Source organism: Myotis yumanensis, unplaced genomic scaffold, assembly GCF_028538775.1.
Source record: "Myotis yumanensis isolate MYYU_CA2020_CCGP unplaced genomic scaffold, mMyoYum1.0.hap1 SCAF_6, whole genome shotgun sequence".
NCBI classification, from domain to species: domain Eukaryota; kingdom Metazoa; phylum Chordata; class Mammalia; order Chiroptera; family Vespertilionidae; genus Myotis; species Myotis yumanensis.
In genome coordinates, this window is record NW_027223757.1 from 86,886,088 (window position 1) to 86,900,792 (window position 14,705).

General features: G+C 56.6%; 1 protein-coding gene across 1 annotated transcript in view; it reads left to right on the forward strand.

Moving 5' to 3' along the window:
* The first annotated feature begins 1,670 nt into the window (after nt 1-1,670).
* LRFN2 (leucine rich repeat and fibronectin type III domain containing 2) overlaps nt 1,671-14,705 on the forward strand; it is a 185,137-nt gene continuing 172,102 nt past the window's right edge. The window contains exon 1 of the mRNA XM_070418637.1: nt 1,671-1,825. The gene's annotated coding sequence lies outside the window, so the exon portion shown is untranslated. The remainder of the gene's footprint in view (nt 1,826-14,705) is intronic.

The window sequence follows — 14,705 nt, forward strand, 5'->3', positions numbered from 1 at the left end:
GCTGCAGATACACACACACACACACACACACACACACCATCCGCCATGTGCACAGACAGGAGGCAGGGGCTTATGTTACAGATTTCTCCAGCTGATCCTGGGCTGCAGAGACATAGCCACAGGCCTCATGTGCCTCCCTGTGGGTATCTGGGATGGGTGCATGGGCGGTGTCGGACACTAGGGGAGAAGAGATGACATTCTCTCTGCCCTGGATTTACCAGCTGGAGAACCAGAGGAGTCTCGACATTTCTGATCCTTCTGAGGGAAGGGTATACTTACCGCTTGGGACGCTCAGGAAGGCAGAGTCCTGTCCCCAGGAACCAGCTGCTGCTGATCCTAGTGGCAGAGAATGACCAAAGGAAGGTGAGGTTCTGGCCAGACCCATCCCTTCAGATGCGAGGTCTACACTCAGCTTGGAGTAGGGACCCAACTACCTGCCACGCGCCTTGAACAAGTCTCTACTGTCCTGGACCTCAGTTCCCTCAGACGTCGAATGAGGGCTCCTGGGAGGATCAAACAAGGTGAGAGTTGTAAGGATGTGCAAACAGTTGGCACCAGTGCACACCTCACGTATTCCAGTGAAGTCTTAATGTGTGTGTGTGTGTGTGTGTGTGTATGTGTTTGTGTGTGTGCGCGCGCGAGTGCATACTTCAGGCTCTCATATGTCATAGGTCTGTCCTAGGATGTGGGAATCAGAGCTGGGTCCAGGCTCCCAGCCCCCACCCCCAGCCCAAGCCACGGGGAGAATTTTCCTCCGGCAGGCGGCGGGCTGAAGGCTGCACTGCGCGCTCCGCACGTGAGGCGGCAGCACCAGCGCCGGCTGCATCGGCACAGCCAGGGCAGCCCGCTTGCCTGGCGCAGGGACTGCCCGCGCCGCTGGGCCTCTGAGCCCGGCCTCCCGGCTCCCAGGGCTCCCGGCCCGGCCGCCCCCCACTCCCGACCCCGGCCTGGCGCACCCCTGCCCCTCCGTGCAGTCCTGGTGGTCAGTCCGCTGCCTCTCTGCCCGCAGCACGCCACCTCCGCGGGCCCGCGATCGCTCCGGTTTCGGAGGCAGCAGTGGTCCGCGCTGAAGGGGGCTGGTTCCCTGGCCCTGCAGCTCCGTGGTCCGCCACTGGGGGCGGCCACCCCGAGAGCTCCGCGGGGACCGTGCGCACGGCCGCTCGGCTTCCTTCACCACTGGCCCCGCGCAGCCTCCGCAGCCCGCCGGTGCCCTCCTGGATCTGCGCGTGTGATCGCTGTGAGTGAGTGTGTGTGAGTGTGTGTGTGTGTGTGTGTGATCAAGAGCGCGAGTGCGCGCGCATGCGGGGGGCAGTATGCACGCGGGGAGTGCGGGGAAGTGTGTTTGTGTGTGCGTGTGGGTGTGAGTGCCTGGCTCTCTCTCTCTCTCTCTCTCTCTCTCTCACATACACACACACACACACACAGCCCGGTTGGCTCCTCTGAACTTGAAGACACCCCACATTCCAAGATGCCCGGGGTGCCCAGAAATGCCCGCGGCTCTTTGATCTGGAAAATCCTACCAGCCAAGGCGACTTCCTAGGGAGGGATTATATTTTTTTGCTTTTTTTTTTTTTAACTGGAAGAGAAGAGGACAAGTTGTGCTTTTTCCTCCCTTCTTGCGAGATGCCATGGATATAACTGAATAAGCCGCTCAGGGCTCTCCCGCGTGGACGTCCGAGGCCACCATCTGCCTGCGTTCTCCGGAGCCCAGGGCTCAGCTCCAGCCTCGGGCGGGGAAGGATGCGTGGCCGAGCGGGGGAGCCCGGCCGCCCCGCGGAGCCGGCCTCGGTGCCTCCCACCCGGGGGTAGATGCTGCCTCGCCCAGGTGAGTGCTCGCTGCCGCCGTGTCTCCGCGATCGGGTGTCTGTGGGAGCTCGGCGCGGGGCCGAACGCACTTGGGGACCCGGAACTTTGCATCCGTTTCTTTTTCACTTGAGGACTCCCTCGCAGGGACACTGGTGCGGACACACTCCTCTTTTTTCGCCGTCCTTATCTCGGGAGGTTTCCTTGTCTTTCTGGTTTTCCCTTGTGGGGGTGAAACTGGCGAGGAGCAGGGGGAGCGGTCCCTGTGAGGCCGGAGGGCAGGAGGGAGAGACAGGAGCCCAGACAGATGGAAACATGGAAACAGCAGAACTTTGCCGCCAGACCACTCTGTTGCATCTCTCCACAAGCGAGGCCTGGCCAGAGCTATTGTTGCGGGCTGGGTCCAGCCTGGGCTCCCTGTGCCCTGTGGGCTGAACGAGTCGGGTAGAGCCCAGTGTAGGGTAGGGGCAGATTCAGGGCTCCTGGAGGGGAGGAAGGCATCCTTGCAGTTTGGGGAGACAGGCCGGGCAGACTCAGGGACCCTATCCTGGTCTCAGGCAGAAGCAGGGAGGTCAGGGGGAATGTGTGTATAGAGCTTGGGGCATGGGGATGGCATGATGAAGCAATATGGAAACTGGCATCAGCAGCGCCTGGTTGGTAGGTCCGACTCCCACCCAGCCCTGCCCTGGTTCTGAGGTTAGCCTGGGCAGGGAGGAGGGAGCTGACGGAGAGCTCAGAAACCAGCAGTGCCTGGCTCTGCACAGACCCCAGGCAGCGACAGGGAGGTGTCTTGCCCGTCTCCCTGTCACTCCAGCACAAAGGACATAGGCAGTGAGTTCGAGAGAGACAGAGCCCCTGGAAGCCAGAGCCCGAGAGAGAAAGAGCAGGGAGCCTGAGCAAAGGCAGCAGCAACCGAGCCAGCCAACACCAAATGCACAGGGAGGGGAGACATCCCCAGACCGGCAGGCAGACACCTGCGGGGAGAGGGAGCTGCTGGGAGCTGGCGCTCTGAGCTGGAGTTGCGGGCAAGGCTGTAGAGGCTGACCCTCTGCCCTGCCCCAGTGTGTGCATGTGTGTGTGTGTGTGTTTGTGTGCGTGTGTGTGTGTGTGTGTGTGTGTGTGTTGGGGGTGGGGGGGGGGGGCTCTGAGGCTGCAAGGGGCTGATTGGCCTTGCGGGATGGGGGGAGGGGTGGCTTCAGGAAATCGGCTCCCCACAGTTGGGGAGGAGCAAAGCTAGGGAGCTGCCAGGGGGGTGTCCATGCCAGTCCCTGGGCTGTGAAGTTCCCAGGGACCTGGCGGAGGGTCTAAGCGGGCTGTTGCATGTGGCTGGGGCTGGTTTGGAACTCACGGTGGGGAGGCTGAGGCGGGGATTGTGGGGATACTGGAAGCTAAGAACCCGCTTCTTGGGCTTGTGCCCTAGGCGGGTTGCTGCCCTCTGCGTGGAGCTTATACAACCAAGCAAATCGGACGGGCCAGCTCCTGGGGAGGCTGAAGGGGGCCAGGGTTGCGCAGGGAGGGCCTGCACTTGGAGCCGGCAGGCAGCTGCTGGGGACCAGGCAGCTCTGGGCCATCCGCGATGCTGGAATGTCATCTTTCCCTCTGAGTCTGGCCTGAGTGCTGAGTTCCTCTCTCCTAAGCCTCCTCACATGCTTCTGCTCAGGCCCCTGCCCAGCCCTCATTTAGAGTTTCTGGTCTAATTCCTGCCCAGGAATGTAATTACTTATCTTCCTGCCCTCGCCCTGGGGAATACAAAGAGCAAACTTGGCATTTCCGTTTCAGCCTCTTGGCAGTGCTTCTCGGGGAGGTGCTGCTGGACTGGGTGCCGTCCACGGGCGCTGGGGCTCGGCTCCTGGCTTCTCCGAGGTTCCGGTTCCTTTCCCAGACCCAGAAATCTGAAGGTGGGCATGTGGTTGGGCGGTGTGGGCAGACAGCTTCCAGAACGCTGCACGGAAGGGTGAAGGAGGGTGGATGGGAGAGAAATGCAGACGAGGTAGGTGGGGCCACTGGGAGAACCAGGCAGCCTTGGGCCACCCAGTCCCTGGTGTGGCTACAGCAGGAATCACCTTTCTTGTCGGGGCTGCAGCTCTGAAGTGAAATGAGGGATGGGGCTCAGACCCAGCGCCAGGCTTGCCAAGTGTCTCCTGCGCGTGGGGGTGGAGCAGGGTCTGCTCTCCTTCGGAAAGTGCCCTGTCCTACGCAGAGATGAGCAGTTACTGGCATCCAGGGCATCCCCATTCTGATCAGGGAGGCTGCTAGCCTGAAAGCAGAGACAGAACAAAAAAACAACCCGAGACAGCCAGGTGGAATCGGGCCCTGGATGAAAGCAACAGCCATGTGGGAGTTTTATGGTTTTTCTTTGGGCATGGTTGTGGTTTTAGGGTCTAAAGTAAATGAAGGGATAGAGCTGTGAGACGGTGGAGTGGGACCTCAATCGGAGGGCCTGGGTTCAAATTCTGGCTCTGCCACATCTTTGTTGACCCTTGGCGCGTCTGTGTTTTCATCTGTGAAAGGAAAGAACAGCGTGTTCCTGGCAGATGTGTTGTGGCCCCGTGTTTGTCCGGCGCTCCCCGAGCCCCTGTTCAGATCTGGAGGCGTGTTGGGTTGGGGGGGGGGGGGGCTGGGAGAGAGGGAGGGGCCCTCAGAGGCTCGGAGGACAGTGCCCCAGCATCCTCTATTCTCAGAGCTGCCAGGAGGGTTTGATGCCATCACACGTAAGCTGGTCATTAAAAGGCTCCGGGAAGCCCTCCGGAAAACTTCTGGAATTGATATTTCAGAAGCAAATTTCACCTCTGGGGCCGTGGCACCTGCTTCCTCGCCTCTCTCTTGTTTGCTCCGGGATTTTACAGCCTCCTGCACATTTGCTCAGTATGCTCCGGCCCTGTGCTTTACAAGTGTCATCTGTCACCCTTTTCCATCTGAAGCTTGAGTGTGAAATGCCCCCCAGAATCCAGCCTCGACCTCCTCCTCTCTGATTCTGCCTCTTCCTGCACCAAGAGTGGCCTCACAGGGTGCTCTCAGGTCTAGGCCGGGTCTGTGCAGGGCCTGTGGTTGGACCTGGGTCCCCTCTGTGGAGTTGTGGGGCACAGCCAGTCAGGGAGAGGGGCTCACACCTAGACATGTACTTAGCAGGGTCTGACAAATAAACCAACTGGAACTGGGGTGGAGAGGGATGTCTAACCATAATGGGGGGGGGGGGGCTTAAGAAAAGGTATTTTCAGAAAGTAGGCAGTCAGATCTGGAGATAGGGACCAGGGAGAGTAGCCATGTCTAGACTGCTTGGGGTGAGAGCAATCAGGAGGACTTCTTGGAGGAGGTGAGGATTTCAGAAAGAGTTAAAGTCCATAGAAGGCAGATTTTGTTTTCTTTTTTCTTTAATCCTCACCCAAGGATATGTTTTTATTGATTTTTAGAGAGAGAGGAAGGGGGGGGGAGAGAGAGAGAAACATTTATCAGTGGCCTCCTATATGCGCCCCAACTGGGGATCAAACCCACAACCTTTTTGTTGCATGGGATGATGCTCTCACCAACTGAGCCACCCAGCCAGGGCAGATTTTGTTTTCTTTTACATTCTCAGATGTCACTGAGAATTTGGGAAGTTTTAGGGGTGGAATACTGAACAAATAGAATGGATATTCCAAGAAATGTCTTAGGCTATTTGGACCAGCTCCTTCAAATAAACAATTTCTTGATTGCTATTATGTGCCTGGCACAAATCTAAGAGCTTTACATTATTATGTCACAGTCTTGTGAAATTGCCACTGTTATTACCTTCATTTTACCAATGAGAAAGCCAAGGTTCACTCTACTCTCATGTCGTCTGAATTCAAAGCTCCTTAACTCCTCCACCCTGCCTCTCCCCCACAGTGAGGACCAGTGGGCAGCTGGGACAGGCTCCTCTAACCTGCTGGCCTCCTGGCCTGGCTGAGGAGGCAACTCTGAGCCTCCATCACAGAGCCCAGCATCTCAGCTGCCTGCCCACTCATGCCCACCTGTTTAAAAGCTCCCATCAAACAGTCAGCACCATCCCCACGGACAGCACAGAAGATGGGACAGTGGGGCGAGCCCTGGACTGGACTGCGGGTCGGGGGACCCACCTCCGCCGACCCACACGTGTGACTTGGGCGGGAGGCAAATCGCTTTACTCCGCTGAGGCCTGGTTTTCTTCCCGATGAATCAGGACGCCAGTGCTCGCATGCCAAGGTTGCTGTGAGGGCAGGCAGCCTGTGTGAATGGGCTTCACTCATTGAGCAAGCCTTTCAGCAGCCAGGGCACAGGTGGGCTCACAGTCTTTGGGGGGGGGGGGGGGGAGTAATACAAGAATTAGCAAATAGTAAGACAAGATTAAACTGTGTTTTGGCATATAGGGATGATGCTCTAACCAACTGAGCTACCTGGTCAGGGCTAAAACTGTGTTTTGTGTATAACTGTAAACCCACGTTTGCCCCACCCTGTGTTTGTGACCCCCAAGGCCTGTGCCTTGTGGAACAGGGATGGTCCAGACCGTTGGGCAGGATTGGTAGCAGACAACTAGAAAGGACACGCTGGCACATATTACATTTCTTTTATAATCAGACGCCCATCATTGAAAATTTGGTACCAGAGCGGGCAGAGGGCATTTTCTTTAAGCCATGGTTTCTTGACCTTTTTTTTCACTGTTGCTCCCTCCAACGAGTCTTTTTAGACACTTTTCCCCCTAATTGCAGCCCCCATAAAATTTAAACACCACAGGTATACTGTAGCTCTGTTGATGTGTGTATGTGTATCTGTGCTTTATGTACAAGAGTAAGATGCTTTCCCGGCCTTGCCAAGAACACATGTTTGCCCCTGGGGGGCGCTGTTGCCCCCATTGAGAATGTATGCTTTAACATATTAGGATTAGAAAGGAAGGTGGACGAACAAGTCAGGGAGAATCCATGGGAAATGGTGAGGAGGACAAATTCACTTCCGCATGTCACTACCCCGAGTGTGGTCCATGGCCCAGCAGCACTGGCATTGCCTGGAGGAGGCTAGTGATGCAAAACCCAGACCTTCAAGCAGGCATCTCGATTTTATCACAATGGGGGGCAGGTTGGATGCACGGCCCCAGAACAGGAGGCTAGGACCAAAGGAAAAGAGGTGAGAGGCCAGACCTGAGACAGCTATGTGCTGGGTCATCGGCTGGTTTAACGATGGAGTCCAAGTGCAGCCAGCCGGTTCAGGCAGTGCCCCTGTCTACACCTGTCGAGACCTATTGGCCTGTGTTCTTTCCTGGGTGGTTTTCTGGCCTTGTAGCTATAGGTTGTGTAGAGGGAGGAGGGTCCTGCAGAGGAGACACAAGGCTGTGTGTGGCCTTGCTTACAAGCAACGGAACACCGGGAGCCTTTGACTTAAATGGATCTGGGCCCGCTCTCTCAGATACCCTCTAGGGCCAAGGCTACTGGGGTGCAGACCAACCTGAGGGGCAGACTGGCACTATCGAGGCAAGATGGAGGTGTTTCAAGCTGGATTAAGCAATAAAATGGGCTCTTGCAATGTCTCGGCCTGCTTGGGGTTGTCTGCGGGAGAGCCTGGGTCTCCTGGCGGCAGTCCTGCACCAGCGGGACAGCCCTGAAACATGAGAGACTGCAGAATCCCCCAGCTGGGCTCCTCAGAGTTCAGTGCATTTATTATTGGCATGTCCTACATTAACTCACCCACGGGCGGCAGCTAAGCCACAGTCAGTCTGCCCAGACACAACACGAGAAGCAGAGTGCCGAGTCTCTCATTCGCTCTCCCCTCTGCATTTCCCACCCGGGCCGCCTCCCCTCCACACAGCCCTTCCTCTACCCCACTTCAGTCTAGGCCACAGGAGCAGTCCTCGTCGCACCGTAACCCAGGCCTCTAATACACTTCAGGGCGACGCTAAGTCTGTTGGTCCCCCCATTTCCCCTTCCCCAGGACTCCTTCCTGTTCCTCTTCTGCAAAGCTGGCCTCTCCTTCCCAGCTACCCTCCCTGAGCTGTTCCCTGCTTTAGCTGAATAAGCTGGCAAGGGGGGTGTACTGTGGTCCCCAGCTAAACTGGGGTGTCTGTGCAAGTGCCTACTTCAGAGTAAGTTGGACCTTACTCTTACATGACTCCCTCTGGCCCCCAAAATGAGTGGCATGGTCACTCAGCCCGCAGGACTTGGAGGAGCTTGGGGCGTGAGCTAGGCTCAGGTTCTGGCTTGGATCTGAGTGCCGAGAGAGCTGGGGCCCAGGGAGATGGCATGCACGATTTTCTGAGCTCCTGGAAACCCCTGCAAATGGCCGATATGGGCTGTGCAATGAGGTCCTGTCATCACAGATATTGAAGATTCCTGGGTGGGCAAAGTTCATCTCTTGACTCAATGTTCCCCTTAATGAAGCCACTATAATAATACCCAGGCAGGTCCCCCAGAGGCAGAGGAGGGAGTGCGGGTACTTGGGTCACGGAGGTAAAAGCTAGAGGGACTTGTACACACCAGGCACTGGGGCTGGTCCTGAGGGCTCGCTGGGGAGCTGGGGAGCTGGGGAACCCGGAATGAGTTCTCCTTCCAGCTGTGCGGGAACGTGCTGGGTGACGTGGGCCAGCCACCCCCCCTTGCTGTCCTCACCTCTACACAGGGTCTGAGTGCTCTCTCAAGTCCCTTCCTGTGTGGTGTCTGGTCCTTTGATTCAGAAGTCCATGCACCAGCCTGAGTAGAGATACATCTGCTGAGCCATCCAGGCCCTGGAAGTGACTTGTCCATCTCCTCATCGTGCTCTCCTCCCAGACAGCAGGCGCTGGCCTGAGTTTCCCTCTGCTTGATGCTCTGAGTGCCCTTAGCCTTCCCCAGACCCCGTAACAAACCCCTGTACTAGGTTCAGTTTTGAATGACTAGGATCCCAGGGCTGCAGTGCAAAGGGGGGTGTTTCCTTCCTCCTCCACTCCAACACATGTGTGTGTACATACACACACTCCTACACAATCACACAGTCAAACATGTGTACACACGTATGCACAAGTACACACTATAACATACATGGACACATACACGCCACGTGGCATCACATTATATACATACTTACACATACATGCTTACAAGGCATGCACAACAAGGTATGCACATATGCACACCCCTATACTTACATCCACAAACACACATATGCACGTGCATAAATACCTGCATGTGATGCACATACATACATACACTTGCACATGCACTCACACTTTCAGACTCGCATACACACATCTTCACATACCATACATATGCTTTCACGTGTATAGACACAACTAGCACACTCTGTCCTGTACACTTCCTCGGCTTCATGCTCAAAAAGAGTGCGCAGTCGCCATGCCGTTGCAGAGCACTGAGCGCCTTACAGAGCGTTCCTGTGTATGCTCTCCTTTGGTCCCTGCGGCTCTGAGCTCAGAGGGCACAGCTCTGGCCTCTTCCCTGTCTGGATGAGGAACCAGCTCAGGTGAAGAAAGGCCATGTAGGTAGCAGAGCCAGGAGAACCCAGACTTCTGACCCGCCCAGAGGGTCCCCATCACAGCAGCTGGTGCCATAGCACAGTCATTCGCCGGGCAGCAGGCAGGGTCTGTGTGTCCCTGTGCGGAAGATGGGAAACGGGCCCGAGCCACACAGTGAGATGGAGCGGCACCCGCCCTCTGTCCGCTGTCGGGACCCGTGTGCACGCCTGTGGCTGTGGTGACCGTTCCTTCCTGCCTCGCTGCTCTCAGGGGCTTTGAATGCATCAAACCTCTAGCAATCGCGAAGCGCCACCCTCGGTCAGCCCCAGGGGTGTTCCAGCCCCAGTTCTGCCTGGTTCCACCGAGGAAGAGTGAGAAGAGCACTGGACCATCTCTGTCCCCACAGGGCGAGGACATCTGTGCCCCTACAGGGTCAAGGATATCTGTGTCCCCACGGGGTGAGAACATCTCTGTCCCCACAGGGTCGAGGACCACCTCTGTCCCGCAGGGCTGAGAAAGCCCTCTCAGGGCCATTTCTCAAAATGCTTGCTAAGGAGCAAGGTGTGCTCATCATGGATGTGCCTCAACTCACAGCATTTTCATGGTCTCAGCCTTCCCTGCCTCCCGAAGCCCCAAGTTCTATCCTTTGCCGCCTGCTGTGGGAGTGAGGCCTCCTTTAACTCATTCTAAATGTCCTCTCCACCCCTTCAAGCTTTAAGGTCAGGAGCGCCTGATATTCAGGATTTGGTGAGCAAGCCCATGCTCCTTCATCCATCCCTTTCACAGTCCTCACCGATCAGTTTACTAGTAATTCAACAAGCAGTTACTGAACGCCTACTGTGTGCCGCCAGCAGGCCAGATGCTGCAAAGATGGATCATCTCTCCAGCCCAGTCCATGCGAACCCACAGCCCTCCGTCTCATCGATCACTTGATTTATTCTCCTGTGCTTTTCCCGGCCCTGCCTGTGGACTCCAGGACGTGGTGGAGGTGGGGTGGTAAGGCTTCCTGCGCTGGCTTGTTTCTGGTGCCCTCCCTCACCTGCATTTCCGGTGCACATGTGTGCACGTGTGTGCGCTCAGGACTCAGCTGGAGGTCACACATGATTAGCCACTGGTAAAGCTGGTGTTGGTGGTGGTGATAGAGTCCGCTTGAGAAAGGCACTCTCCAGCGGCTTTTCTAAACCTCTCCCCCACCCCCTAATAAGCCGACACCTTACAGTCTCACCCAAACAGAAACTGAGGGGTGAAGAGATTTGGGGGAGATTTGGGGCTTGTGGTCCCAGTTTAGGGACAGCTGGCCCTAAAGGAACCCTTTATTCTTCCCCCAGGCCTGGTTACTTGCGTCACAGGGGCCGGACTGGGGAGAAGGGGAACCGAGGGGAGACCCTGGAATAGACCTAAATCCTAGAGCCTCTGTTCAAAGTCACAGCTTCTAAGCACATGACAAATGAGGGCCATTGCTCAGGGGAAAGAGGGTTCCCCAGGCCTCAGATGGGCGTGGGTCTGGGCGTGGAATGTCTGGCAGGGGAAGCGCACGGAGGTTATACATGGGCGAGGCAGGTTCCTGTGTTTGAGAAGCCTCCGTCTGAGGAGGGAGGGCCCACTTCTTGTCCTTCGGACGTTTATGTCCAAGAGGAGGACGGAGTAGGTAAACAGGGCGCCATGCCCAGGACTCACATGCTCGGATGCAGCACCCTCTTCCATAGGGAGCAGGGGCGCACGGGGCCCCATTCCTAGTGCTGACACTGTGTTCGGTTGTCCTGGTTTGTGAATGTGGGTAGGTTGCTCTGGGCCTCTCTTTTCTCATCTGCAAAATGGGGGTAATCATCGGACCCACGGCACAGGGTTGTTAGGAGAAGTAAATGCATTACTGTGTGTCAAGTGCTTGGAGCAGTGCCCAGCTCTGGCGAACGCCGTGTAAGTGTGAGCTGTCATCATTCATAGGGGCCAGAGCCGTGGTATTTTCCTAAGCGTGGAGAGGAACCACTGTGGACCGGCTTCACGGACACTCCTTTCAAACAGCCCCCTTAAATCTTGCACAGCAACTCCGGGGATTTCGCAGAGCTCTCTACCTGCTCTCATCTGCCCCTCTAACATGCTACCAGGCAGGCAGGACAGACGGACACTATTGTTACGTCTATTGTACATGGGGGGAAACTGAGGCACAGAGGTTACTAAGTGGTTCCTGGTCCAGCTGGGTTTTTTATTATCCCTTATGCTCACACAGTGTTGAGCCAAGGGGTGGGGGTGTGGGGGGGTTTCAGGGAGGAGGGTTTGTGTGAAGGTGGTGATGGGTTCACCCGGGCCTTATTCATATTGAGTCAGATTGGTGAGCAACTCAGCCCCCAGGTCTGCGTGTCTAGGTGGGGTGTACACGCAGGCCTGGGGGAGCAGGCTGTGTCCATGCACACAGTACCTAGGGCATGGGAGTTGGTGGCAGGGCCACAGGGCATGCTGATTTGGATCCTTTTGATGCCATTCAGAATGTCCTGGGTGGGGTGGGGTGGGACTGGGCTAGGGGCTCTAAAAGGGTTGTGGGACCTGGATGGGGACCCTCTTGTGATGAAGGAGCATCTGATCCAGCCTGGTGGACAGAAGGCCAGAAAGACATGCCCCTGGCATGATCCCTACCCCCGCCCATCACTCCCCAGGGCTGGTGCTGGTGGCGGGAAGAAGGACCTTCTGGATCTGTTGGTTGCAGGAGCTGGGAGAGCATCCTTGGGTAAGAATGTGGGTCTTGAGCCAGGACACGGAAGAGGGACTGACGACCTCAGACCTGGGGTGGAGAGAAACCAGACGTGGAGGGAGCACTTGTGGGTGGGGTTTCAGGAACTCTGGGGGAGTGGGGTGCAGGAATGGATTAGGGGTAAGTGTCTAAGGGGAGACATAGGGTGATGAAAGGGGTGGGTGTGTGACCTCGGGGAGGGGACAGGAGACCAGGAGGCCATGGAGAGCAGTATAGGGCACGGTCCATAGGAGGGGAGCTGGGGATGGGGTCCGGCAGGAACTTGGCCTCCCAGCCACCCCAGGTGCAAAGCCCCAGTCCAGTTCCCCTCCTCGGGGGACAAGTCCAGACCCTGAACTCATTTCTAGGGCTCTGTGATCAGCCTGTTCATAAATCACCGGCCACGTAAATATGGCACATAATTGGGAGGTGCTGTGGGTACCGCGGCTGCAGGATAAATCTGGGCAGGAAGAGAGCTGTGGGTTATGAGTTATGGGGAGGCCAGCGGGGGGGCTGGTGGCTGGCTCCTCTTGGGGTGTGAGTTATCTCGGACGGGCCCCCCGTGATGCAGCTGCTTGGTGGCGCCGGCTGATATTTACTGTATATTGCTTTTTAAATTACAGTATGGCATTGATTCCCTGCTCTGGAAGTTCGGCCCTCCCTCGCCGTCCCTGTCTCGCTCGGCCTTTCTCGGCCTCTCCTCCTCCTTCTCCATCGGTCTTGTCTCTCTCTCAATTCAGTTTTTAATGCAGAGTATTACGTTACACTGTATCGTGTTACCCTGCAGTATTATGTTTATATTACCTCATAGTTATTAGCGAGTGCATTATATTCACTCCTTCCACGTATGTGTAGCACTAGGTAGTGTTCGAAGCTCGACGCACAGCCATGTTGATCTACTTTGGACCTCCTGACAGTGAGGAAGTAGGGCGGTCTCCATTTAAAGGTGGGGACACCAGAGTTGAGAGAGGCTAATGGAGTGACCAGGTCATGCTTGGATTGAGTTCTATTACACCATTAGGGTAATGGCTGCTGGTAGTGAATGCTTACGGCGGGCCCAGCGCTGTTCTATGTAAGCTTGATGTGCTTGTTTTATCCCCACATGTAACCGGAGGGGTGGGCGCTGCTCTCGGTTCATTCTACAGATGAGCAGATGGAGGCCCAGAGAAGTGAAGTAGCCTGCTCAAGGTCACACAGCTTTCTAGAGGGCAGAGCTTAGATTCAAACCCAAGCAGCCTGGTTCTGAGTCTACACTTTTACCGGAGATTTAAGCTGTCACCTGTGATTGCTGAGTTGGAGTCAGGATGAAAGGGTGGGGACACAGTGTTGCGAAGGGGTACTCTTGTCCTCGCACACCCTTAATTTCTGTAATGGTCTCACTGTCCTTGAGGAAAAGACTTAGGGGGCCTTGCATCAGCTGGAGCTGCCCCCAGAGTGGGGGACGGTGTTCCTGGGAGCTGACTGGGACCCTGGTAGCTGCAGTTTGGCCCCCAGGTGAGGGCAGAAGGGCAGGCACAGAGCAGGGGTGGTGGGAGCCCTGGCTGGGTGGCTCGCTGGTCGGCTGCCCTCCTTCTTCCCTGTGTCCCTGGAAGGAAGCTGCTGTCCTGGCCCCCATGGGGCCCCACAGGACTGCCTTTGTGCAGTTCCCCTTGCCCTTTGGGTTCCCACCGGTCTCCAAGCCCAGCCTGGCTCCCAGCAGGCTAGCGGGTGTGAGAGGAGGAGCTGGCGGTGCCTGGAGCCCCCCATGTTCTGCAGGGCCAGCCCCTCCCTCACTGGGGACCCCTGCTGAGCATTGTCTGCTGGGACCCCAGACTCCTGTATGAAAAGTTTGGAGGGAGTATGGGTTCAGTCTGGACTACAGGGACAGGCCCTTCCTCCCCAGGCTCATGCTCTCTGCCTCCCGCCCCACCCTGAGGAGATACTGTCATGGTGCCCATCCGGGCCTCGTTAGGCAACTTCCCATGGCTCAGAACCCTTCTCACCGTCCCAGCTCTCACTCAGGGGAAGAGGAGGTGATTCTGGAAGATGCAGGACCCTCAGGGCCATCTGCATCTGCATGTCCCTTACTGGGGGCAGGGAGAAGAGTGAGCCACAGGCCGAGCCTGAGGATGTTGCTCTAGGCCAGCGGTCGCCAACCTTTCGGACCTCATGGACCACCAGGGGCCCTAGGACCACCGGTTGGTGACGGCTGCATCTAGGCCGCCTTCCTGGGAGTGAGCTGCCTGGCCATGGAGCCATCCTCCAAAGAATGCAGCCCGAGCATCCTCCTTCCCCCATCCTCATTCCCACATCCACATTCCCACAGGCCTGCTGTGAAGAGGGGCGTGGGTTCCCGGGGCTCCATGGCCAGGCACTTGCCTATCTGTCCTTGTCAAGGGGCCTCTAACAAGGAAAGTACCAAGTGGAAGGTGGAGGGACCCTCACACTCCCTCCTGGAATCATCGGTTCACACCCCGTGCTGATATGACTGGAGCATCCCTCAGAGGAGTGATGTGTTCATTGTTTTTCTTATTAACCACTGCTGTTTATTGCTATGTGACAGGGCACATAATTGAGCTCAGTGATTGAGCCCCAGGAACCAGACAGCCTGGGTTAGAATCTCAGTGATTCCACTTATGAGCTGTATGACCTTGGACAGGTCACTTCTCTCTGAGCCTCAGTTTTCTCCTCTGTAAAGTGGGGCCAACACCAGTCCTAATTCTGGGGCTGTCATGAGCATGAAATGAGGGCCTATCCACAAAGCACTGC